Source organism: Lonchura striata, chromosome 3, assembly GCF_046129695.1.
Source record: "Lonchura striata isolate bLonStr1 chromosome 3, bLonStr1.mat, whole genome shotgun sequence".
Lineage (NCBI taxonomy): Eukaryota > Metazoa > Chordata > Aves > Passeriformes > Estrildidae > Lonchura > Lonchura striata.
The window spans coordinates 4,310,255-4,337,776 of NC_134605.1; the positions used below are offsets into that span (position 1 = coordinate 4,310,255).

General features: G+C 38.7%; 1 protein-coding gene across 6 annotated transcripts in view; it reads right to left on the reverse strand.

Moving 5' to 3' along the window:
* Positions 1 to 27,522, reverse strand: part of MACROD2 (mono-ADP ribosylhydrolase 2) — an 855,789-nt gene that overhangs the window by 756,512 nt on the left and 71,755 nt on the right. The gene's annotated exons all lie outside the window — the stretch shown is intronic.

Consider the following 27,522-nt stretch of genomic DNA (forward strand, 5'->3'; position numbering starts at 1 on the left):
AGGTTAACAGTATTACCCTTGCAGGTTTTCTTCCATTATTAATTGCTTGGAAAAAAAGTTTTCACAACAGTGAACAATGAAAGGGAGGGAAGGCGTGGAGTTACAACCCTCTGAAATACGGGAGTTTTTTAAAAGAAACAACAAATGAAAAATACTTAATATTTCAGACAAGAAGGAATGTATATCAAATGCAGTTTAATTCTATGAGAATTTTAGTGATGCTTTGCCTGTTTCTCTAACAGTAGTAAAGAACAAGAGATGAAGAAAGAGTGACCAGCACTGAGACTAACAGTTTCAGCAATCAAGCCTGCAAATGAATCTCCTACCAGGGATCTATCTAACTGCACAGACACAAAATTTCCAGTGACACACTTTTTCTTTATCTTCATTTTCCAGATGTGCCCAGGGAAGTTCCTCTCCAAAGTCCCTGTACCATGGAATTGTTGACAGATCATTTTCAAAAATGTCTCCTGCAGTTTCCTGAGCAGTGGAGGCACAAAGCACTGTGCTTCCTTACTGACCTTGTACAAACCATGTCTCCTTTGCATGGAACATTGAATGGATCCATGGAAAGGGGAGTGTAACACTCAGCCCAGTGTATTGCACCAAACAAGATTATTTTGCTTTGTTGTCCCATCAGGTGCCAATCTAGGGAAGGGCAAGACAGCCAAGACTGAGCATATGCAACCTCATTACATTGATGTGCAAAAAGCTTCCCAAGCAGTGAGCAGGGAAGGAAAACAACACAGAGGGACTGGACAGACCTGTTCTTTGTCAACAGTCACACGGGGGCATCCCTGATATCTGAGCCTATGTAATGGCTGGGTCACTGGCAAGAGAGCCTAGTTCTTTGCCAGCACTTCTCCAGTAACAAAATTAAACAGGTTTTGTTGGATTTTCACGCTATTTGAAAACCTCTGTCTCAGCTGGCTCCAAATTTATGTTTTGAAAAAGGTAAAACAACTTTCAGTGAGTACTTTGCCTTCTGAGGCACCTAAGCCAGAAGTGCCTGGTAACAGTATGTACCAACTCCAGTCATGCCACACAAGGTCATAAGGGTATAAAAAAGTTAACATTTGAAGAGATAATTGTATGACAGTCTTAAGTAAAATGACTTTTTATGTGACATTTTTGCCTGCGAGGCAGAAGGCTACAAATCCAAAGCAACTTCAGTAAATCAGCCCAGTTGTTCCTACTTCACCTTCCACCAGCAAGAGTGAAAATCTGGGCAAGGCCGTCTTCCTCAGGCAATCAGGTCAGACTTGCAGGAGAGCTGGTGTCCTCTTACCACATGTAATGTCAATGCAAAAAATTGCTCACTGGAGTGTGCAAGACCTTCCTCAGGTTCTACAGGAACTTTTACTCCACACACATAATGTTAAAATTAATTCAGCATATGAAAGATTGCTTTCAAACTAAACTGTGTGTTTTTTCTTTTGCCTTTTGATACAAATTTCTATTCCTCTCCATGTCAGGACTATCTCTTCAAGATTGCTACTTCTAGTGCTGCAGTTGCTGCACGCAGTGCTCCCAGCATCATCGGAAATCCCTTCAGTTAGGTATATATGCAGGCAAAGCAGATTACTACAGTAGGCACTTTGTTCAACAAGTTTATCAAAATAACATTAATCCACATAATTTATCTCAGTTTTCGAATTCCATGTTATTTCTGTGTCCTATTCAATTGTGGAGCACGGGGTGAGATTTTTTTCAGTGTTGCCTAAACCTGTGTGCAGAATTCACTTGATCAGTACTCTCCATATTCAAAAACTATGCTAAGTATCTTTTACATTCTTTATCGTTGTCCCTTTTTAAATTTATAGTGCTATCCTGAATTGCCCACAGTTCTGTTTTAACCTGAAAGCTGTCTCCAAAAATACTCTGGTACTTTGGAAACAGTTAATTTTGTCTCATCTTGGCACCTTCCAGAACTAGGGCCAGGAGCTGGACTCAATGATCCTGATGGGTCCTTTGAACTCAGTATATTCTACAGTTCTGTGAGAAACTTGCTTCATTTATAAGCAGTTATTTCCTAGCTTTTTACCAGAGCCTGATGTGCAGCAACTGTTGGGGTTTTTTGATTGTTTTTGGTTTTGTTTTTTTTTCTTCTGGCTTTAACAGTACTAAATTCAAAGTATTATGGTCTTGGAACACAGTTTCCATCTCTCCTGCTAATGCAGTAGTGAGCATGCAAGCTATCTTGTGCCAATGCTGTACATATTGAATGTAGAGCAGCAAATGCAATAAAGCAAGAGCAAAAGTAATAAAGGCTTATTTGCTATTAAAATAATTTACTGATGACATAATGCACTACAGCAAATATAAAGACTTCCCTTCTAAGAGGATAAAATTTTGTACAGTCACCTGCAGCTGAAGTTGGATAAGACCTTCAGAAGTGAGCTGGCAGATGCCATCCACATCAGTTTATCCAAACTACATTTGTTTGATATAATTTTGGGCAGAACCATAATTCACACGGGTACCCTCCACTTTCAAAATGCCTTAACCTTCCTTCCAAATCTGTACATTGTTTCAGCATCACCGAGGGACTGATCTTTGTTTAATTAACTGTTTCTTTACTGATACTAGAACTGCCCTCAGAGCTTCAAGCCACAAGCCAGCATTTAACCACCAGTGATTTTTTTTTTAAAGCATGAAGTTACTCCATACCTGAGAAGTTTTCATCTTCCAAACTAGCCCAGAGTGATCCCATTAGAGAGAAAAAGCTCATTGACTGAATTCAGACATCAGAATTTTACTTTTTTTTTTTTTCCCTTTGCAAATGAATTTAATTTTGGGGTGGGGGTGGTGGATAAGAATTCCACCCTTGTGATGAAATTAGAGCCTTTTCAAACACTCTGAAGGTACAGCCATGACACAGGTATTAAATTCTGGACACAATTGCTTAAAAAGTTTCTTCTTTTGGTAAACATGAATGTTTGATTTAATAGTTCTTTCATCAAATCATTGCCTGCTTCTCCCAAAAAACCTGGATAAAAGCAGAATGTAAAAGGGTGGCAAAGCAGATGCTCAAAATAAGGATCACCTTGTTTTCTCGGCACAGGACATCAAGTAAGACACTCACAGCATGGTAGTCTTTAAGTGATGCCTGAGGAACATTTCTCCCCTGGGGGAAACCAAGACACTTCAAATGGGTATTAAATAAACATTCTCTGGATTTTTGATGGTCTAAGGCAAAGGCATACAATACATATTTCGGCAACCAAGCAAATGTCCATCATGCATGGACATCATAAATGCCCTATGCCTGAAAACAGCAAGTCAGGACTGCAGATGTGAATTTCCCAACTTCAACTGATTTTCACGGCCCCTTTTTGTTTTCTTAGGTGAAAAATTAATGGAGTCACAGTATAAAACCCCTCAAGATTAACAACATGAGCTGAAAACATCTTTTTGATATCTGAAGCTGGACCTTCTAAGCTTAGCAAGAACACTCATAAATAAGTTATAAAAATAGAAGGATCTTAATAGGGCTAATTAAATAATCTGACTTGTTCAAGCTGGTTGATAGTGTTCATATAGGCTGATACTCTGTCCTGAACAGCCCTCTTAAGTCATCAAAAACAGGGAGCAGATCATAGCCAAGTGCTAGTGCATGCTTCTGTTCCCTTGCTGAGCTTAAGGAATATCTATCTATAGACAGAGCTGTGGAAGCTCTAATTGTTCAAACTCAAGGGGCTGCACCATGTTCTTTAATCACTAACTGTGGGAACATCATTTACAAAAGGATGAAATTATGCACATTATGCATCATTTAATGTCCCTAATTTATGCAAAATATTTAAAAATTTATTTAGCTCAGAACTGCACATACAATTTATGTAATACTGCTTTCCTCCAGTGGCCTTAATCCTTGATAAATGCCTACTAGGAAACTGGCTTTCCACATGAAAACAGATCTTTTTTGTGGATGTGGGGATCAGTTTTGTTTAATATTTTTTCTGGGTTTTTTTTTCTTTTGTTAGGAACAATAGGAATTAGGATTTTTTTTTTCTTTTGTTAGGAACAATTAGGAGCAATAAATAATTTTAGTGAAAATCTTTCCATTTTTAATGGGATACAAATTCAACTGGTTGATAATTTTAAATTAATACCCTCAGACACAGCAGGTGCTGGTGTGATAAAAGATATCCCCACAAACTCTGCTTTCCCATCTCACCTCACAATAATGCTTTCCAGGGTATTAACTTGAAGCCTCGTTTTTATTGCAAGGATTGCAAAAAGGTAATTAAATCTGTTTTCACTACTGTAAGATCAAAACTAGGGACTTACAAATTTTGAGATGCACACGAGCACTTGTATTTATCTAATGCAGGTGTGGCTTAGAAGAAGCATCTTTCAGGCTAGATTACACACAGAAGGCCATGGCAAATCTGTCTTTGTCCACCTCTGAGCCTGCCGTATTAACAAAACTTCCAAAATTGCTAGACCAAGCATCACCAATTTCAACAGGCAGTACAAGAAGGCCTCCTTACCTTACATATCATCTTTAGCTACTGGCTTTTGTGTGTGTAAAGTGGAGTTAATTTGGCTTCCTTAAGTGTTGTCTTTCCATGGATTCAATGAGGAAGTACGAAAATAACTATTTTTAAAAAGGTAAGCCTTTCTACCAAGGAATGCTGACAAAGCAGAGGATTTAAGAAATTATGTTTTAGCTGTTACTCCAGAATTACATCCCAAATACAAGCCTGTGTAAACCCTATGCATTTCCTGATGGTGTGTCTAATATGCTCACCCCCTGTTTAAGCTACATTTAATGGACGTGAGTTATTTGCATTGCACTCCTCCTCAAACTATGTTCATTTTCTACACAGTTTGAGCATGGATAGGTACAGAATCTGTGGTGTTTTATTTGTTTACCTGGTTTCAGTAATCTTCTCAAGAAACATTAAGACACTTATTTCCTAAGCCTGATGGAATAAATTGCTGCCCATGTTCATTAACAGAAAGAAAGCCATATACAGGGAAATGCTAACCCAGTGAGTAAATACAATTTTACGGCATTAGCTGATAACACAGAACCTCCGCCTAATGTCTTTAAAGCAATTATTTTACCTTATGAACTCCTTAATGGCAAGTAACCTACTTCATCCTCTAAAAACCTTTTCATTTCTCCCTGATAGAGAAATTACTTATAGCATGCTAAACTAAAAATTGAGAAAAATGCCACAGAGTACTGCCAGATCTTGGAAGTTTTTCTGGTTGTTGAAATTCAGCACCTTGCAGCCAAATGAAGCCGTCAGGAGAATATCACTCGGGGAGCTAAATTGCTGACCTCATGCTATTTCCTTGGATAAAGGAAAAAAAGTCAGTGATGGAACTGCATGTAAGACCTCACCAGCTCAACCATGGCTCTCTCAGAGACAGACCCTCACCTCTCCCATTTACACAACTTGGTGCTTTTGATAATAGGAAAATTTTTAAGTACCTTTAAAGGTCAAAAAGGTTCAGCACCAGCAGGACAACCACCATCTCTAGGCTGTTCTTTCTAGTCTTCTTCTCTTTTTTTTTCTTTTTTATTTAATTAAATAAATTAATTAAATAAAGCTCATTGCATGTAAAAACCTCTTCATTGCTAACCACACTTGTTGACACATAATGGAATAGTGCTGAACCCTCCTTAAAGAGTTTGAACTTAAATCCAGGGCAGGCACATCACAAAATATTTTCCCTGGAAATCTCCACTATTCCCTGAACTTACAGATACATTATGTTAAGGGTGGGGGGAACAACATAAACATATATTCCTAAGAAGCTGCTCTTAACACTGTTGCTTTCCCATGTTCCATATATGAATTTAAGAAAGTCCAAATAAATAAGATCAAGTAAAGAGAATTTTGGATGATAAGTGCAATACCACAAAATCACATTTCTACTACTGAGAATTGAATTATGCTAAAAAAAAAGAACTACTACTTTGTTTATCATATATGTCTCAGGAAATACTCAGGTCTTTCATTATTTACTGGCCAAGGGACAGAGGTGCACTGATCAGTGTTCCTTGGGTATAGACAGAGGCATTAAAAGGAGCCAAATACACCTGAACAAAATTATAGGGATTGGTTTTGTCAAAAAAAAAAAAAAAAAAAAAAAAAAAAAAAAAAAAGTCCTAAATGTCTGTTTTAAAACATTTTGTCCCAAACTCTGAAATCTATTACTATCTTACAGTATTCTTTAAAAAAAAAACAAAAAAAAACAAAAAAAAAAAAAACAAGCAAATAGCTTATCTTTCAAGCATGGAAAATTTGATGTAATGCCAAGTGTTACCTATAAACAAGTTTCAAAGGTTTGGTTTATATGACTTCATACCCAATGCTACGATGAGCACATGTTTATTGAGGACCTCCCGAGTGTTTTTCAATACATGTTCTGCACAGAAGTAAACGGCCGTTTGTGCAGTACAGTTCCCACTCATTTTCCTTTCCCATTTCCCCTGTGTTGTCAACTGACTTCTTTAACACTTATATAATTTTAGTAATAAAATACTAGAAGTGCAAAAAGTAGTGTATCAAAACTTTTTTAAGGTCTTAGAGATGGGAGAGGGAAAGCACATTATACTAGGATGCTAATAAGACAGGAAAGGGTGCTATTGTGTGCTGCAGGGAGATTTCCCTTGTTTCACTGAAAGAGAAAAAAAAAAACCAAGCTTCCACAAGCTCAGCTATTTTGACAAAAGGACCTATGGAGCTGCTCATGCAAGAAACACATCTTGTTCCCAAAGAAACTACACCACTTTGGGAAGGGAGGGAAAGAGAGCATCTCTCTTTGATATAGATTTGAAGGTGATATCCTCTGCCTCATGAAGGAGCACCCCACTGGTACAGTCAGCATAAGTCGGGTTGTCTTAATATCCGTTTTAAACTCAATGCTGGTATTGCTGCAAAACTCAGGAGCAAAGCAACCAAGTCTCAGGGACTTCAAATAAACTCCCAAACAAATCAAAAAAACAACCAACCCTGCAAAATCCTCAAAAAGCACCTATCAAAGTGATTTCAATCCAGTGATCCGGCGCACAGTAAAAGGATGTAAGCTCTTCTAATCCCACTCTTTGAGCTCCTCCAGGCTCCAGCTCCCGTTGCCATGGCCCAGCTGACACCTCCTGGAAAGGACTGGAGCCTCACAGCCCCAGCAGTGCCTCCTGCATGGCCTGATGGCTGCTGGCTGTGGGTTTGCACACTGCAAAAACAGCTTGGGGGACGAGGAGCATGAGTGGCAGCCATTCCAGTCCAGGAGGTTTTATTACAATGAGTTCTGCTCCAGGCAGGCTGCCGTCATCAGCATATTTCTGACAGGTATTTTATTTTTCCTCCACAGAATACCTAACACTACTGAAAGCACCCACTGCTACATTAGATACTGCTGGTTTATTTAGATAAAATAAAATAAAATAAAATTTAAAATTACCTACTGTTCTCCTTTGTGCTAATAAAGACTGACTTTATCCTTCAGTATAATCCCGCCAAATCAATTAAAACGTATTCAGTGGGTTGAAAGGATACTAGTGAAGTATTAACAAAAGCCTGGTTTGGATTATGCAAAATTTTTGCAGCAACTGACTGATGCAAAGATTTCTGTGGCAACACTTTCAGGAAAAGAAAATAAATCTAGCTCTTCAAAATGTTTCCTTCTATATTTTGTTCAGCAGCTCTAGGAAGCTATTAGGTCAAATTCCCCCAACACTGACCTATTTCTGAAGTTTGCAAGTCAATATGTGAGTGATGAGTGAAGTCTCCCATAGTCGTTCATAGAAATGTCTAAAGTGCTGCTATAAACTGATGCTTAAGGATATTAAATAGGAAAATGTCTTAAAACAGAAGCAGCTCATGTCTGGGTATGCTTGGGTGCATCACTGTCAACTAAGGAACCCATCTAGGACATTCCTGTGCCTTCCCGGGAATGAAACAGAATTCCTGAGGACAGGGAAATGAACCATGCTAGGTGTCAATGGGGGCTTGGAAACCTGCCAGGGCATGTGCTCCCATGTTTCACAACCAGCTAAAATGCCACCATGGAGGGGAAAAAACAATTTTTCCCATGCTGAGAAAGAGATCAGCAGGTGCTCTTACTTGTGCTAGGTCTGGTCAGCAGACAGTCAATACTGCTTCCGTTGAAAAAAAAAAAGAAAAAAAAAATTTATTATAAACTTTCATCTGCCAAACAAGCCAGGGATCATGTTTTCTAGTGCTTTCACGTTTGTAGGAAGCTGCTTCTGACATCTCCCCCCAGGGCTTGATCATACAACGAAGGAAAAATAGAGAATTTTAAAGACACTGGCAAGCGTTTGGTCTTTCAAAATGTCATTGCTAATCTCCACATCATCCAGCCTGCTCAGTAATCAAGACAGAGGAACTGTACAAGTGCAAATTAGTGTCACTTATGTCCTGAAAACAAGTAAGAATTAGGATATGGAATAAGTATGCCCAAAAGCAACATCAAATTTATTCCCCATGATCAGATGAGAGATTTACTGAAGTTTACTTCACCTTACACAGAAAAAAGCCCCAGACAAACATGAAGATATCTCTATGACATTTACCATCTGGCTGAGCAGGTTAGTGCTGTATTAAATGGATGCTGTACAGGCTGAATAGCAGTGAGAACAGGGAGGCAAGGAGTGGTCCTGAGCTCCCACAGCCATTTTCAAACACTTCCAAGATAGAAGACCTGTCTTCTGCAAGATTATTCTTTTCTTTTGGGTCCATTAACAGAAAAATTATCAGGAGCACTAGGGTTTTTTTAGGACATTACGCATCCCAATAGCCTGATATGAGTGAACAGAACAGATTTATGGGGAGTCACCTGTTCAGGTGCAGCACAGACATCCAAAAGCAGATCTGTTATCAATCCCAGGATGTCTCATGCCAGCCTGTAACATCTCTCTCTTTCACAGGAGGGCAGGGGCACTGTGAGCCCACGGACAAGCAACTTCAGCACAGGACTCAGAGACCACATGAAAAACTGCCAATGTTTCCCTGAACCACTGAAGCACAGCAAGGAAGCAGCCCATTCATACGTGGGCACTAGGAAGTTGTCCAAGACCTTTAAACTCTTATTCTCCTGGGAGCTGACCCAGATTTTACTATTACTGTAACAGTAAAAAAACACTCGCTACTTAATACCTGCAGTATAGGATTATATGCTGATGATGCAGGCTTCTTGAACACTGCAAAGTGCTGGGGGTATTTGTTGTTAAATCAACAGTTTTGCAGGAGTAATCATTGTATCTGCCTAGAAAAAAACCCAGTATTTCCTATATGAGGAAAAGCAACAGTGTTAATTGCTGGTATTTCATATTAGAAGAAAATGAGCAGGAAAAGAAAAACTCCTCCAACCATAGTGATCAACTTACACATTCCAATTTTATTTTAAAAAAATGAAAATATTCTGTGTCCAGAACAGTCCTTCTTAAAAATGTGCTTTGTAAGATCTTTTTTGTAACATTCTTCCCTTACTAATGATTTTTAAATGTTCTTCTAATCAGCTTGAAAGGGACCAGTAATTTTTGGCTCAGCTGTAGCAGCAATAGAAGGAATCAGCACAACATGCCAGAGGAATGTGAAATGTACTAACCAGATATGAAGTCAGCTGCACAATACTGAAATCCATGCAAGTCTGCATCAGATTGTCTAACACTGCAGAATTTGTGATATTTACTCTGCCATTCAAGAACTCTGCTTACATGACACTTACCCTGATCTCTCAAAGCCATATATTACATACATAGCCATAGTGCAAAGGGGAACATAAGTGCTCTAAATCTATTCTCCATTTTCTTCAAAAGCATAATGTATAATAACACATTTTATAAGCAATATAATTAATAATTATAATTATAAATATAATTTTATGTTATATTAATAAACATAATTATAAATTTTATGTAATTTTTCCTTTTAAATTACATTTCATTAATCTTTGTCCTTTAAAATAAAGATACAAGCATATGGCCAGATATTTTTCTGTATAAAGCAGCATCATTCCTATGATAAAATTAATAGGTCTTCCAAGCAATTTTTGCTAAGCAGCCAAAAGTAAAGAGTGAGCAAATTACAACACTAATACTAATTTATTAAGCTACTTTCAAATGCCTTCAGCTTCCCTTTTCTTTGTTTGCAGCATTAGAGGATCATTTGATAAAGCACAACTGCAGATGTTCAGCCCTTTGTTTACCAAGGTAACTGCGACTGAAAAGGAAATGGAAGTGACAGCACCAGGGCTACCTCGCCTTGCCAGGAGCAACTATGTCCTGGAGCAGTTGCTGCTGGAGGAAATTAAACTGTAGAAACCCTGAAGGATGACATTACTGGGGAGCTCTGCAATTCAGACTGGCAAGGAAGCAGGAGTGGGAGCCTTGGAGAGCTGCCACCACCTCCCTTCTATGGACCATGGTGTCCCTTTCCCACTATGCTGTTTTCTGGGCTGTACAATATGTTTTCCTAGACCTGCCACCCATATGGAGACTTGGACACATTACACCAAGTCAATCATACCAGCCACTCCTGGTATAAGCCAAGCCTGGCACATTTATACCTCTGTCAGCACTAATTCTGCTGCTTTTTGAGGAGATGACAAAACTCTGCTGTGTAGCAAGCAGAGGTTCATCATACCTAAGTGACCACACTGTGGGTTCACAAGACAAATAAAAACACTCAACTTTTATTTGCAAATTGCCCTGCAAAAATCTCTCGTTACAAACACATCTATTTCACGGCAAATTTCTATTTTTTTAACTTTCCTAAAGCAGATGCTTGTCGCCGCAGGTCCCCAGCCGGGTAGTAATTAGCATTGACTCCATGGTTGCAGAAGGCTGATCAATTGCTTTATTATATCATCTTATACTATATTATACTATAGTTATTAAGAAACTCAGTAACCCTTACAGGCAGTCCAATCCAGCTTTGACCTAACTGGTCAATCAATCCAAACACCATCCAGTGGCCAATTAAGAAATCACCCTTTTATTAAACAAATCTCCATGGCACATTGCACATGTGCACAACAGCAGGTGCAACAAGTGGAGATAAGAATTGTTTCTCATTCTTTTCTCTGATCTTCTCACAGCCTTCCCCGGAAAAATGCCTGGGAAATATCTGTCTGCTCTCTGTGACCAGAGAGCTGCTGCCACAGATGCTTATGAAGGCAAATACTACAATGCTTGGTCCTTAGGATTGCATTTTAAATAACAAAAGCTAAAAGGTTCTGATTGACCAAAGCTTTTTTTTTTTTTTTTTAATCAGATCAACTGTTTTACACTGTCGAAAATAAGAACAAATCCAGGCAATATTTTCTATTTCCCACTTCTACTCTTAGAAACAAGTGTGACATTTATAACCACAGTGTAAAAGCTCATTAATACTCTACACTGACCTATTAATAAGGGTTATTGGCTTAACACAATAGGAGACATTCTCGTGGAAAACAGACAAGGAAAGGAGAGAGCAGCTCAAGATAAGCCACCTCTCCACAAACAGGCTCAAATGATGAGATCATTAAATGACAGTGTTAAAAGCATCCAGCATTTTTCACCTCTTCTCTGCTCATTTCAAAACTAGCTTAAAACCGCAGAATAAAAGCCCAGTGAATACCCCAGTACATTTTAAAAGGCAATTCTCTCTCAAAGGGCTGGTAGCAGGCAGGGAGTGGGAGAAAGGTTTATTTTAGTTGAGCTAATCTGACAGACTGGCACCTACTCAGAGGTGTTGGAAGACGTCTGGCGCATCCACACACCCACCAAGAGCAGCACTAAATTCTTAAAGACAGGGCTGTCTATGCATTAAGTTCCCTTTTTAAGTACTTCTCCTTAGAAGCTTTGTTCTTTCTTTTCAAATAAATCATTTAAAGCAATCTCCCAATAAGTGTTCTGTGGGGGAGACACTTCCAACACTTCACCTTGGAGTTTGCCAAAACTAGCAAATGCTCAAGGCACCCTGCCCATGGAAGTACCAAAAAGGGTGAGAAATCACCTGCCTGCCAGATGAAGTGGGAGTCCCGATTCACACCCCATGCAGCCTTCTAAAGCCATCCTTTAGCTTAAATAATTGTGGTATGCTTGGGACTTTTTCCTACCATAAACGTATGGAAAACAATCCTAGTTCCCCTCAGCTTATCTTTTTCTAGGCTGAAGCCAAGCTCTTCCAGGCCACTGGTAAAATGCTGGCTGATCCTTCCACCACTATCCTAATTTCCCTTCCTTGACCTGTGTCAAGGCTGTTTAAACTCATCTTCCTAAGTACAGATAGGACACCTTCATTCTTTACTGCTCCCAAATGGTGACGTTGAGCTTTCAGAAGGAATTCATATCATCCATCCTTAAGCACACAACATTCTCCTGAAACCAATTAATGGCAGAGGAAAGCAATTCTTCTCACTTAATAATCCAATCCTCCCCCGCCTTGCCAATGTCTCTCAGCTTTGGAGTTGGCAAATTTATTTAGCAAGCTTTTAATTCTTCTGTAAAGGCTGCTAATGAAAATATTAAATAAAGCACGATTTGATCTTTGAGGAGCTCCAGCAGTACCTTCGCTTAAACTTGCAGCGATAAAAAGGTTATCACGAATGACAGCATTGAAAGACTCCAACTCTTTAAAGATATCTTAACCATCTCAAAAGCCCTTTTTGCAGGAGACAGGATTACCATGATGCAATCAAATTATGTCAAATTATCTCAAGTATTGTGAGCATTTGTGCCAGCCACCCACCCCAAAGAAAAACAAAAACTGAACTAACGCTGTTTGACTTGCACAGATGCAGCAAGCCCAGTGACCACTTTTACTCCAACTAACCCAGAAAGAAGGTCATTGTCATCGTCCTCTAGTTCCCCCCAAGATGTCCCTCTCATCTGCATGAAGATGCTTTCATCACGAAACAGCTTGCAAAGCACAGATCCCCTGTGATACTGCAATTAGCTAATTTCCTATACTGATATCTCTTATACAGTGAACAGCATTTTAATTAATTCTTTAAATATATATCCCTGCAATAGGTTGAACCTTAATTAAAATTAGAAGTGCATGATAGCATCGTCTTATCTGGTTACAAACCCATTTTTTTTAAATTTGCGGTGATGATATCGCAACCACATTAGAAGGAATACATATTAAATTTTATGTTCTTTCAGTTCTACATAACACTAAGAAAATTAATTCAATCTGCGTTTACACTCACAGAATCTGACTTCTGCTTCAGTAATAAATATTTTTGCTTTGTTTCAAACACAACTTTTACAAAACTGTTTTAAACTTTGCCCTGGGCACGTCTCTGCCCACCAGAGATCTGCTGATGCTTAATCTCATATTTCATTAGTTATTGCTTAATTAGAACCCCATTTGAAACAAGTTGAATAAAAATGGACCATTTAATTATTGTGAGACATGAAAGAGGCAGAAAGTTCTTTGTAATCCAAGCTGCTCCTCAGCAAATTTTTATCATGTTTATCACAGATATCAGACTTTGCTGTCTATCTCTCTCTCAGCTCTGCATCTCCTGATGCAGCTCTTCAGTCAGCACATCTGCCACTACTCCTACATTCATCTTCACACAGCTCCCCTGGCATCGAAGAACACCACAATCCTGTGGCTGGGAGACACGTTCTTGCAGCCCAGGATCACCACCACCAAAGCTTCCCAGGCCCCACCCTGTGATTTATCACACTTTAAACCGAAAGACCAGCACAGTGAGCAGGGGGAAAACTCCAGCAAAATTGTTCAGCTACAAGAAGCACACAACTAAACAGAAGGTCTTTTCAAACCTAGCAGGGTTTATCACAGCTGTAAAACAAGCAGGGCTTCTTTGGTACTAGCACTACCCGTAAATATTGATTAAAAAACTAAAAAAAGTTTATCCTGAGTCCCTCTAAATGGCCTTTTCTCTTTATAGCCAACCAATTAACAAAACCAGCAAGTTTACAATTCAAGTACAGAATGACCAAGTTAGTATCTATTACATGCACAACTAAACACCCAATTGTATCAGTGTTTCCCCTTGTTCAGGAAGCATTTACACAGGAACACCAAATTACATTCTCTTTTCAGGCTTGGGCATCTGAGTATAATTTCAACTTCCCAATATAAACAAAATGTGCTCAAAACCTTCAATTTATTTGAGAAGCATTCGCAAACTTCAGTCGTGTCTGAAACCACTATTTGAAATGCTTATTCATGAATTGTAAATTGAATTGTTACTGCTCTGTATTATGCAAATAGCCAAATTCTAGCATTGTAACAGAAGCAATGAGCTTGTTATCCTGTCAGTCCTGCAACTTCTTAGAACATCATTTCCAAAACTGCTTGTGTGCTCCCTTAACTGTACTAGTTTTGATACTAACGAAGGATTCACCACCAGTTTAAATGGAAGTCACACAACAATGAGCCCTTCTGAAAAGCCGACCATTATCTTTAACTTGGAATGCAAAGGATATCCTCATACTTATCAAAAATACCTGTAAAAGCATTTATGTATTTAATTAATTCCTGTAATTAATTCCTGTAAAAGCATTATGTTTGCTGTAAAAGCAAACACAAGATATCCAGTGGAACTGAGAAACAGAAAACTAAGATGGCAGATATCAGGATTCTTGTTAAATAAGCACATGATGCATTCCATCAATGCAACCATTAGCTTTGCTTGGGTGTTCAACAACTAGTTTTAGTTAGATAAATTATATCGCTAAACAGTCATATGTGAAAAATAAAGAGTACATGCAACTGTCTTAAATTGAGATATATATCCCCACAGTCATCCTTTATGCAAAAATTATGCATATGGTGCGTGTGGGTGGACTGAAAGCACAACGGGATGAGCGTTACCTCGTTGCATCTCCATAACGCAGGCCGGGCTGGAGGGCTCAGAGGAGACAGGGTGCCTGTCAGATCCATCAGCACATAAATCAGAGTATTGGTATCAGCGAGTCGAGTCACGTGCATCCCATTAAATCCTGCAACGTTACCTCATCCCCGCAGCACTCAAGAAAGCCTTGTCAGACAGATGCTGCCTCCCACCCGCTCCCACTCAGGCAACGCCTTGCAGGTGGCAGGTGACACGAGGACAGGCTGTGCCAGGGCATGCTGTCCAGCACACCAAACCACACCAACTGGCACATCAGCCATGCTGAGTGGCACACCCTACTGTTCCATGCCATGCCATCCAGCACATCACACCACACCAACCAGCTGGGACACAGGATCCCCACCTCCTGCAGGCCTGAGAGCGCCCAACAGCCAGTCAGAGATTTGCTCCGTAGAAGATGCAGCCCTAGAGACAGGAGAGATGTGCTTTCCACAACAGACAATGTGATGACAGACCTCCCACACCACCAGGGAAAAGGGTGCAGTCCTAATCCCTCGGTTACTACAGCACAGAGCCTCCTGGCTGGCCGGAGTGCAAGGCAGGAATCAACCCAGGAACAGTGCTGGAAGCAAACAGGATTGTGAAAGCAGGAACATATCTGAGCCCCTAGTCCATGCTATTTCATTCCAGAGCACTTAGCATCATGTTTGCTTATATTCAATTCCTTTCTTTATCTCATTTAAACTGACTTCATTTTACAAAGAAAAGCTCAATTTTAATGCATTTCTTTATTCCTTCCCACAGCATTATGCTACTTTATTTACAACTTGTGTTAGAGAGCAGCTTCCCATATCTGTGCATTTTTTTGTTCCAAGACAGACGTTTCAAATACGTCTTGGTGTTGAATGGAAACAAGGAAGAGCTATGCTCTAGTGTCTTTCGATAGGAAAACACTGGCAGTGTTTGCATGCTGCAGCTGAAAACAATATACTGATAAAGCATCAAGGGGTGCTTCCCATCAGCAGAGAGAAGCAGGGAGCAGAAATAAGGCTCAGACAGAAAGAAAGGAATTGATTTGGAACTTGAAGAACCACCTCTGTTTCCTCTCCTTTTTCACAGCTATAAATTAGATATTCATCTCCATAACTGATTCAGAAGGCTGTTTTAAAAGCTGCTAACAGGGTCTGCACAGCTTTCAGGCTTATGCATGTCATGCACGAATAAAGAGTCACCACCATCCTTAAACTCACAGCATCATTAGAGGTACCATACAAATTATGTTGGGAAAAAAAAAAAAAAAAAAGGTATTTGAATATATTTTTCTATCTGAAATATCAACACATGCAGAGCTGGCCTGCAATCTAAATGAAACCAAGGGAGTGCTTCCTCTTAAAATGCATTGATACTGCTTGAGTGAAAAGCTTGCTGCTGATGGGTTTTATGTGCATCTAAGCTGAGCCAAGTGAGCTCAACACAATCTAGCAATTCTACCATTTACCATGCTGCAGTAAAATAAGGCTTTTTGCTTCTTCCTAATTATATTCTCAGACTGCACAACAGACTTATCTATTCCCACCACCTATAAATGACAATGCTGTTGTAATATTTCGTAATGTATTTCCAAATGATAAAAAAGGCAACCAGTGAAAAGGAACAGTAAACATAGAATAAGAGGCTACTGTCCATGCTTCCACAAACACTTGAGCCAATTGTACTTACACACCACCATAAATCAAACAGGCACAATCCAATTTAAATACAAGTCCTGCAAGGCTTTTTCATTAATGTATGGTTTATGCTTTTGTCATCTTTTGACTAATTTTATTACATAATACTGAGAGATTTACTATATTGCATTACAGTTCAGTTAGTCATAACAGAATTGAAAAAGTTAATTTTGTTTCTCTGTTTCAGAAGCTAAAGAGTATATTATGTCATGCTGGTTTTCAATCAGTACATTTTTCTGAAATTCCTCTTTTGTTTCCTCTTCCCATTTCACATTAAGAAAACCACTTCCTGTGTACTATTGCTGTTTTAAAAGGTATACCAAAGAATGCTTCCATACTTGTACATGCTGCCTCTCAAAAAAAATCAGATCTTCAAGTTTTTTAGTTTCTTCTCTATTTTGCTCCATCCCATTTTTTCAGGGTCTCTGGTCAAGCAGTAATAGCTCAGTAGTTCAGCACTGACCTCATGGAAGAAAAGATTAAGGGCCACACTGCCTTATATTTCCCTTACTTGAAACAGCACAAGTAATTCCACTTAAATTGGGGAGATACATTTATAGCCCATTTTTGAAGATGGGAATATAATTCTGGTGGGCTTTTACTAGCTTTTTGTCTTTTTTTATTATCTTCCTTAAACAGCTGCTACTGAACACCATCAGAGGAAGGATGATGCTCTGCCCTGAGATGGCTGCACTTGGGAATGAATCATCACAGGCAGAGCAGCACCACTAGGAATAAACCCAATGCTAAACATCATATGTGCACTAATCTCCATTTTTCTGTTTAAATGGATTTCTTCTTAGTTTTATTCTTAAGCATTTTACTCAAAGGTCTTACTTCCTCAGTACCAATACACAAGAGGACCCAGCCAGAGTACAGAAAATTGTCCATAGCAAAGGCTCCTGTGCTTACATCACCAAACTAGTATTGCTTAGAAATTTCAATCTATTGTCCCAGCTGTTAAAGAAAAAGAGGTTTTGGCACAGAACACTCTGTAATGCACAGAAGAACAGAAAAAACTGAACTATAGGAAGACAACCACTCTTACAGTATACTGCACATACAGCATGACACAAGTCAAAAACATATTTTAAAAAATGTAAGTCATGTTACTGATAAAAACACCTTCCACAACACACAACAGACAATGCACCTATTATTAGGGATGTTCTACCTTTTTATTTGCAACTAATTTTAAAAGGACTGCTCAGGGAGTGCTGCTGCTGCTGGTTCCAGACTAATTACCTCCAGATTGTGTCGGATTTTCCCACACACAGAAACAAGTGGCATGCTGAATTTGGTCATGTTAAGGAGTTTCCATCAGCTGCTTCATAACCACTTTGAGAAACTCATATGGATGCAATTATGACTTTGCAGTAAAGTTTTTGTTGTTTTGGGTTTTCTTTTAAACACCGGACCACAAAAACCATGTTCCTCATTCAATCCCATTGAAGTAAATAGGATGGTTTCAATAGACATTAATGGCTTCTGGTGAGGTTTCATAAAAAGATGAAAAATAAATCTCTTCATCTACCAGAGAGTGAGGTTAATCTCTTATTCTTAAATCTCACACATCAAAGAACTCCAGCATTGCACAGGATTGCTGCACACTTAGTCCAATAGATGGCTATATGATAGTCATTGTCTGAAATGAAGAATACTTACATAAAACACAGCTCCAAAACTAAGGACTTGGATTAAAAAAACACCAGGCTCTTCTCTCTGAAGTAGTACTTTATCAATTTAAAGAGATTAATCTTTAAGTTAGAAAAAAATACAATGCCACTAATTTCATTCCCCTACAACTAAAATATAGAAAACCTCACCTGAATAGGATGTACTTTTATACTTTTGTCACAGAGAATAGTAAGACATACTTACACATATTTTCTCTCCAGATGACACAGTTGAAGGCAAAAACCATTTAAACAGCACTAGGAATGGGGGAATACTTTAAACCTTTTTCCAAGATGAGAGTTACAGCCACCACATAGATTTTCAGCACAGTGCTCCTTAGGAGATAGTACTCCCAAGAAACACTTGGAAATAAAACATTTTCTTCCCTGAAAGCCCTTTACAGAAACCTCAGTTCCGAACTCAGACTCAGGTGGTGCCACATGTGGTGGAGGTGTCTTTGCAGCAGCCAGCTGCAGTGAGCTCATGGACAGAGACCACAGCGTGCACAACAGCCACATGTGCATATTAAATAATCATTTCTTCTTTACTCAAATATCTACAACCAACAAAGTGAGAAAGTGGTGAGTCTCTAACTAAGGGTCTCAATAATCTACAGAATTCACAGCTTTGCTTTTGCCCAGAAGCATTTGAAGCTGCTTCTGTTTTTCTGTATAGACATGATTATAGGAAAGCAGCTGCCTTAATGAACCACAGAAAGTGTGCTGGAAAAAAGAGGCAGGGGATGAGACCTTGTTCTGCCTTCTAAGAAGTTTCTTGGACACTATTTTTCCTCCTTGTCACATACTCAGTCTCTGAAATAAACACACATCTCAGCTATAATACAATTAATTATAATGAAATATATAAGGACACTGCATTCTACCTTTTGTTAGAAATGTGTTGATTTTAACTTTATGTTAAAAATAAGATTAAGTTCAAACAAATATTCTTAGCAAAGAAGATTTTCTTTGAATTTGAAAAAGCCAAGACGTGAGAGAAGGTCCTTAGGAGCCTTTTATTAAAACTAGAATTCTGCCCACTTCCTTCATTAGCAATGGACCAATTCCCAGCATATTCTCATGTTGAAATACAAACTGCTGGCATTCTTCTCTGGTGTACAAGCAATGATCCCATTGTTTCATTCCAAATATGACAATTAATGTTCAGCATATCCTGAAGAATCCTATACATAATTACTCAATATTATGTGGCTTGTTTAAATCAGGCCATACCTAGTAGTAACTGAAAGTAATCAGATTATGGAAAATTAAACAGTGGCTTCATTCCTTGGTAATAATTATCTTTCTTTTCACTCTAAAAACTTCAAGACTGGTACCTGAAACTTCTCCTTTCTACCTGTTCTTCCAACTCTGTGAAAAATTAAAAGCACTTTTGCATGCTGTAAACTCCAGCTACAGCCTAAAAACAGACATGTAACAGCAGAAGAAAGACCAACTGGACTTGCACAGACTGCACTGCAGGCTGGGAAGAGAGCAGGGAAGGAAGAGCTTTATTTATAAATTCATATAAGCTACTCTAAGATTTAGGGGAAAAGTCCACCCTTCACCACCAGCAATTATTCACCACCATCTTCAATAGCCATTTATTGGGTATGCTTGAATTTGTGGCACTCAAGACAATTGTTTATCATGTCATAATCTGGAAATAATTGTAGAGATTACAGTGTATTGAAATGGACTTTTTCTGCTGGTTGGCAAGATAAATAATATATTTACAGCATTAAGTAGTTTTCTACTTGTATTTCCTAAGACCATTTCAATTGCTGGGTGGGGTTTTTTCCAGTGGACCAAAGAGTCACTCAAGCACAATAATGTTGGATGCACAAACACCACAGGCAAATTTGGCAGAAGCCATATGTTTTAAAATGTATCAAGTCAATAAAATGTCATTAAAACAACAGATTTTAAAATATGGAAATGAGAAGATGCAAACTTGTTCAATAACCAAGGAAAGCATCAGTATAAGGAAAACCTATAATACATGCAGCAATAGGTTTTACTTGCTTGCTTCTCTGTTGGCAGCATTGTAATAACATTGATGATATTCAATATGATACCGTTTTTTTTTCCCCACCTGTGTCTTATATCTGAAAGGAAAGACAAGAAACTGCAGAGGAGGAAAACACATTCTACTGAAACGAATAGAAGTTTAAGTCTGAATTAATGAAAGCAGTATTTCACTCCAAGTTGAATTGATTTGCCCCAAGTGGCACAAGTTAGAAGCAGAGCTGCTGGTTTTAATCCACTCCCTCGACCCCTCTTCTCCTAAGTCACTCCACTAGATCGCTTACCTGCCTGTCTCTGCACAGAACAAGACACATGTTACGGTACACACCAGCTCTGCTCCGCTGGCAGTCATCTGACCCCCTCTGGATTTAGTCCAATACCCCATGTAACTAGGAAATTACCTCATATATCATATTTTAAGTGCAGAGCAGGAAATCAATACACACACCAAAACATGCAGAAAATCCTTCAACCTATGTTTCTCAAACTGAGAATCCTTTCACAGATTTCTGAAGAATTCAAGTCTTCAGTTTTCTCCCAAGCACTGCCACAGCCAACCAGAGCATCACTACAGCTTCAGCAGAGTTAAGAATCAGCTTCCCCAAATGCCACGTAGGAAATGCGTTGACAACACCATGCAAGTACTGTCCTTTTCCCACTCAAATGTGCCCCCAACAGTTTTCACTGCATTTGCCCACAGAGCACACACATTTTGCTATGACTCAGTTATTTTACTTTTTAGTGCTTCTCTCCAGTTAATCAGCTCCAGTAACCACTAGGAATTACTGATGGCAGAAAGCAAATAGAACTTGCCCCAGTTTCCTTAACAGGCTAGATTGAAAATCTGTCCAATTAATCCTCTTAAAAAAAAAAAAAAAAGCCTACTAATGCACTTAAAGTTATAGCTCCAAGACTGAAAGCATCTTGGCCAAATTCTGCTAAAGATCCTTTAAGAACAGTACTGGAAGACTGGGTTTTACCACTTACTTTTGGTCACTCTGGACAAGCCATTTACTTATAAGTGTGAGGGGTTTTTGGTGTTTCTTTTTTAAGAACATTTGTGAATATTAATAGCTATATACCTTCAAGATAAATAAAAACCTGTTTGAAAAACTCACACCAAAGGATTAAACTTACTTATAAAGAATGCAACTCACTGCTAAGCAACAATTTCTCTTCTAAGTTAACTGAACACCAGACAGAAATTGTGCAACACAGAAAGTGTGCAAAACCACAATAACCGTCATCTCAAACAATTCATTCCCTGCATGGAATGTGGTAGGGTGTCCAAACATCCTCACTGACTTGTCTTACATAGAGAAGATTTTGTTTTCTCTCAGCACGCAGAAGCTACATAACAATTATGCTCCATTCCCTAATAGCATTTGTTTTCCAAATTCTCTCATCTCAGGGACTGCCTGACACTCGATTCAGAAATTGTTTAGTCTTGGCCTTTAAAAAAAAAGACAAAGTGGTAAATTGATAAGAAAATCTTAGCTAGAGAATGCAAGAAGTCCTGCACATTCATGTATAACATCAACTGAGAAAAACCAAGCAGAAGAGACAGTCGAGGAAACAATAAAAGCTGGTATGCTGCTCCTCGACTTCAGCTGCCCCTTGGTGTCTAGAGAGTGTTTTCATCTTCTCTCAAGACAGCACCAGTTACACATGAATGCTTTTGAGTGCCAGCCTCATTAAAGTCTACACTGATACCAGCCCCTATAGCCAATACAAAATTAATATTCAAACTTCAGCTGAGAAGACTGTCACAATTGCTCCACCAGAGTTTGCATACAAGGAAAACAAGTGTTACAGAACAGGAAAATTATATTAACTGTGTTCTCAAATTGCCGCTCTGAGCATTGCATACTAATGTATTAATATTTGTTTTTAAAATAAGCATCTGCTACTGGAAGACTGGAAGAGAACAGAAAATCAGATGTTACCCAAAGCATCACAACCCTTTCAGAAAAGGAAGGCTGCAGGTCACTGACATCTGCCTGTCCACTATAAGGGAACAAGGACGTCAACACTGAACCTAGTTAAAGCAAGACCAAAGGAGGGACTGGACAGAAACAGAGCTTGGAAGCCATTTCAGAGTCAAGCCTTTGTGCAAGTGTTTAAAATACAGACTGAAGACTACTCTAGATTTCATAGAGCCAACGGATTCTGAGTGTACAGGGAGAGAGATTTTCCTTACCACCAATAAAAAGATACTTGGCCACCTGAAGTCAGGAAGTGCCTGATACTGGATCCGAAACAATTGGAAGTTAATTTATATTTTAGGGGCCCCCATTCTCCTTCCTCCCTCATCTCCTTGGGCTTGCTTTTCCTCTAGCCCAGCAGGGAAAGCAGCAACCACATGCACAGAGGCTACATGACTGTAAGTTGGTAAAAAGCTGCTAAGCTAACTGATGGCAAATCTGACCTTCCTAAAATGCTTGCCAAGAATTTAAGAAGATATATATTATTATTTCAAAGGAGCAGGATTCTCATGAACATCCCATTAAACTTCAGGAATAGCAAACCACAACAGGGTGCAACCTGCATATGGCCAGCAGGAGAGGGATGTGCCTCTGTAAGATAAATGACAGTTATTCAGAGGGAATAGGTACATATAAAATACAAACCAACTTCTCTATTTTTTAAATAACATGCTGAATGTTCTCAAGTTCTCCAAGCAAAAAGCATTTAAAGATCATTGTAATTCATTCCTCCTAATGTTTCCCTTAGCTGCATTATTACTTCTTGTGCCAAGACACATCTCAGTACCACTTCCATACCTGACACCATCTCCATCATGAAACAAAGTTCACAGCCAATATGAGGAGATAAAAGTAATCTTATTTCCACCAGAGATGATTCTGTTGCACATTGTATTTATTTTAGAAACCTCATTTCTTAAATATGTGAAATTACATAAGCAATAAAATAGCTTGCACAGAGTAGTGCTAAATTTTTCTACACCACCTGTCTTAACTTCAGAACAGGACTGTAAGTCAGCTGTGGTCCAAGTGAAAATGACCTGATGCAGCTCTACTACAATACAAAGGCTTAGAACTATTTTTATTTAAGTCATTTATGACTAAATGAAACAAGAGATGGCTAATTTGATTGGTTCATATATACTAGTGTGCATTATTCAAAACAGTAATATTTTATCTGAAAACAGATTAAAGAATACATTCCAGAATTCGAATCTAAATATTAAAATTTGCTCAATCTCCACCTTATAAGAAATACAATTAAGATGCTGCTTCAATTTTATTTAAAATATATAATTAATCTTTAGCAAGCCCAAAAGCAATTTATCACTTAAAGCAGCATACTGAGAATTTACCTGTCACCCCTAAAAAAAATTGTTCCAACATAATAAATTCTGTTATTGATAAAGATTTTTTAAATGACAAGACACAAGGTCAGTAAGCTACCACCACAGATTCTACTATTCTCCCCAAGTGCCACTGCAGAGATGTAGAACTGTAATGCAAATTATAACTCTGTGGCCACAGTCCAAGGAATATAGAGTAGCAGTCAATTTCACCTTATTCTGGATCAATTCTATTTTTCTTAGGGACAATTTTGTATAAAAATCCAGCAACAGAAAAGCCGGACCCATAATTATGCTCTCCAAGGGAAGGAATGCTCAGTAACAGAGACAGATGGCTTCAGCTCATATGCTGCACTCCCTCTTTTTTAAAAGTTCTGCTGCAATCTTATTGTAAAGGCTTTGTAACTCGCTTGTTTGCATCTGTCGTCATATTTCATGAGCTGTGTGCCTTCTGAATAAAAAAAATGTTTTGTTTTTGAGATGGGAGCAGATTTTGCTCGTTTATCATAATAAATCTCTCAATTGGGATACAGCTATTTTCTCACAAAGAAAAATTCAAAGTGTAACATTATACTATTCCTCTGCTGTCAACAAAAGCAAAATGGAGCATATTTTAAAAATGGAATCATGCATCTGGATCAATAAAGATCATGACCATACAGGTTAACTACCTCCAAAATGTTTTAGGTGGCCTTTTGTCTCTGACATGTCCACAGCTAATTGTAATAACTTGGTCTTATCCAAATAGAACAACCTTTTACCACTCTATAAGAGCTGCAATACCCAAAGTGAACATCAGATTAGTATTTCCATAATGGTACTGTCACGTATCTCACTTTTATTTGCTTTATAATAATCACAGTTTATTACATGCCATTATTTACACCTCTCCGTGCCTATAATCCAGTTTTCATTTGCATTACCAACTGAAGGATTGTCTTCTTTTGTCCAAATTTATGTGCTACTTTTCATGATGCTAAAAGACAGAGTATTTTGAAATATGAAATATTCTTTTGGAGCAAGTCCAGAGAAGGTCACAAGTATGATCAGGGGGCTGGAGCACCTATCCTCAGGACAGGCTGAGACAGCTGGGGTTATTCAGTCTGGAGAAGAGGAGGTAAAACTGAGACTTCTGAGCACATTCCACTATCTTAAAGGGGCTACAAGAGAGCTGGAGAGGGACTTTTGACATGGCACAGAGTGTGATTGGACAAGAGGAAATGGCTTAAACTGCCAGAGGGAAGGGTTAGATTAGACACAGGGAAGGAAGTTTTCCCTGTGACGATGGCGAGGCACTGGCTGCCCAGGGAAGTTGTGGACATCCCATCTCTGGAAGTTGTGGACATCCCATCTCTGGAAGTGCTCAAGGTCAGCTGATGGGACTCTGAGCAACCTGCTCTAGTGGGAGGTGTCCCTGCTCATGGCAGATGACCTTTAAGGTCCCTTCCGACCCAACCCATTCTATGGTTCTATGACTAAACACTGTGACATCCCAGAGTGTCCACGTCCCACCATGTCTCAAAATAAGCCCCTTTAATAGTTCCAGCCTTGACATAAAAATAAACATTTTGTGGCCAGGAGAGGTGTAGAAAATCCGCTGTGTGTAACATTAGGCAAGAACCAGAGAGGTGCTAAAGAAGTGACTCACACAAGTGGCAGCAGGGCCTCACCTCTCCAACCAGGTAGAGCAAAAGGAGAGTGACAACGGTGCAGTTTATAAATGGAAATGATACTCAGATATATTAAAAATGTAAAAGACAGGATGATACGCAATGGACGTATATCCTTAAGAACTACTAAAGTAAAAACTTAATTTACTGCAAAGAAAGAATAAAATTTTGATTTTATGGCAAGTCCCACAATAACCAGGTGTTATGGCTACCCAGAGTATATGGCTATATTCATCTTTTGTGGTCAGTATTTCAGCTAGCAGGACAAAAATCAACTGTAGGTTGCTAAATCATATGTGTGTCTTTCTCTCTCCACATTTCTATCCATCTATATAAAAATTTGGTCCATCACATAAAGTTGCCAGTAATGCTGAAGTCCCACTTTGACAATTTTATTTTTAATCTCTTTCCATGTTAGTCTCTCAAATTGAATAGAGGACATGTCAACTACCAGGCTTAATTTCTATTCTCATTAGCTTCTACATCATGCAGATGTCAGGTCAGGAAGAACCATATCAGATAACCAAAAATTAGTAATAATTAACCAATAGCAGTGCAGTTTGCCTGAAGAGACCTATTCTTTCCAAGTGGTAAATTATTTTTTAATTATCCCATTGAGATGGAGACTTCTAATTGCAAATACTCTAAGCAAGGAAAAAATATGCACTGGGGAAATCCCAGATTATTAGCAACTGTGCAACTTTCTACATAGACTTTGCAAGTAACAATAGACTTTTTCCAGTTAACATAAATTATTCCTAGAAGACTTCTCTATCGATGCAGATAAACCTGAAATTGTAGTACACAAGGATAATGGAATTGTTAATCCATTTTTTGATGTCCAAACACAATTTTTTAAAGTCAAGAACAGATTGAAGTCAGACCTATTTTGAATGTGCAGATATAAGAAAATGAAATGGGTTTTGAGCAGCAAACATATTCTATTAGCCTAAAATTAGATGACATCAATATATACCTATTTATTTGGCACTTGAGAGGCACTTCATTTGTTCCAATACAATTTTACAGATCCAGAATTACCCCTGAGCCCTCTATCCCATGTTTCCTTCAGGGAGAAGAAGAGAGATGTTATTTAATACTTGGGAACTTCAAGGTTTTTCCACTGTCCATAACCACCAGCTTGAACAGCTTCTCACACACCAAAAGAAAGAAACTAAAGAAGTCATAAAATCACCACTGGATCTCCACCAGGACCAGAGGAACCAGGATTTTGGAAACCACATGTTTGTGGCCACCGTTGAGCATGGCAGCTTTAAATATCCACATTGTTCTGCATTCAGTGGTCAGCAGAGCACAGTTCAGCCTGTGCTGTCCCCAGCCCTGCCCAGCCCAAAGGGACAACACAGGGGTGAAGAAGAGCTCTGACTCTTGATTTTTCTGATCCAACCACAAAACTGGTGCTCAGTATCCTCCTCCATGTCCTAACAGCCCTTCAGCTTTACCTTGATATTCCCCACTTTTGTCTCCTAAATAAACCCAGTTGCTTTCTCAGGGATCAGGCCATAACTGTCCCTCAAACTGAGCAAAATTAGGAGTATATAACCATGTTCTAAGCATCTTTTTAAGATGCTGCATGTAATTAGATGATATTTAATATTTTCTTGCCCCCCTGGGAGTAAGATTCTCAGGTGGCCCAAGACAACAGTAACATTACACCCTTAGTACATCGATTTCTGAGGCTCAAACATTTGAGCAGTTTTTTGCTTAACATTTGAGCATTTTTGATTAAATGCTGCATCAAACATTTAATAAAAAAGTTGGCTGTAAAATCCTAATGGCTAATTTGTCACTTCCAGATTTCATAACAAGCATTATCATTGTCTCCCAGGATTGCAACAAGCAAGGTTTGTACTAATGTTGTTCAGCCACAAACATTTCTATTAATATGGCTCATGCACACATTTTCTATCAGCCATATGTCACTCACTGGAGACTTCCCTTGAAGTTTGAAGGGTAGAGGAGAATATTATGCACTAAAGGTACAAAAACACAAAATCCTCTTTCATGGCCGCATTTTGGCTTTTTTTAAACCAATGTCTTTGCTGCTGAAAGCTGGCAGTACTACAGGTGCAGAAGGTGCACAGATTTCTGCTCTGTGGGTGCAAAATATAGTTTATAGGCCAAGTGAAATCCATAGTCAGCATCCAGTGAACTGCTGGCCTTGCAAACAGCCGTACTGCAGGAAGGAAAAGTCAAGTGTGTCTCCTGAGAAAGAACCTTTGGGTGAGGCAAGTTGTTCAATAAATGTGTACAGATTAACAGCT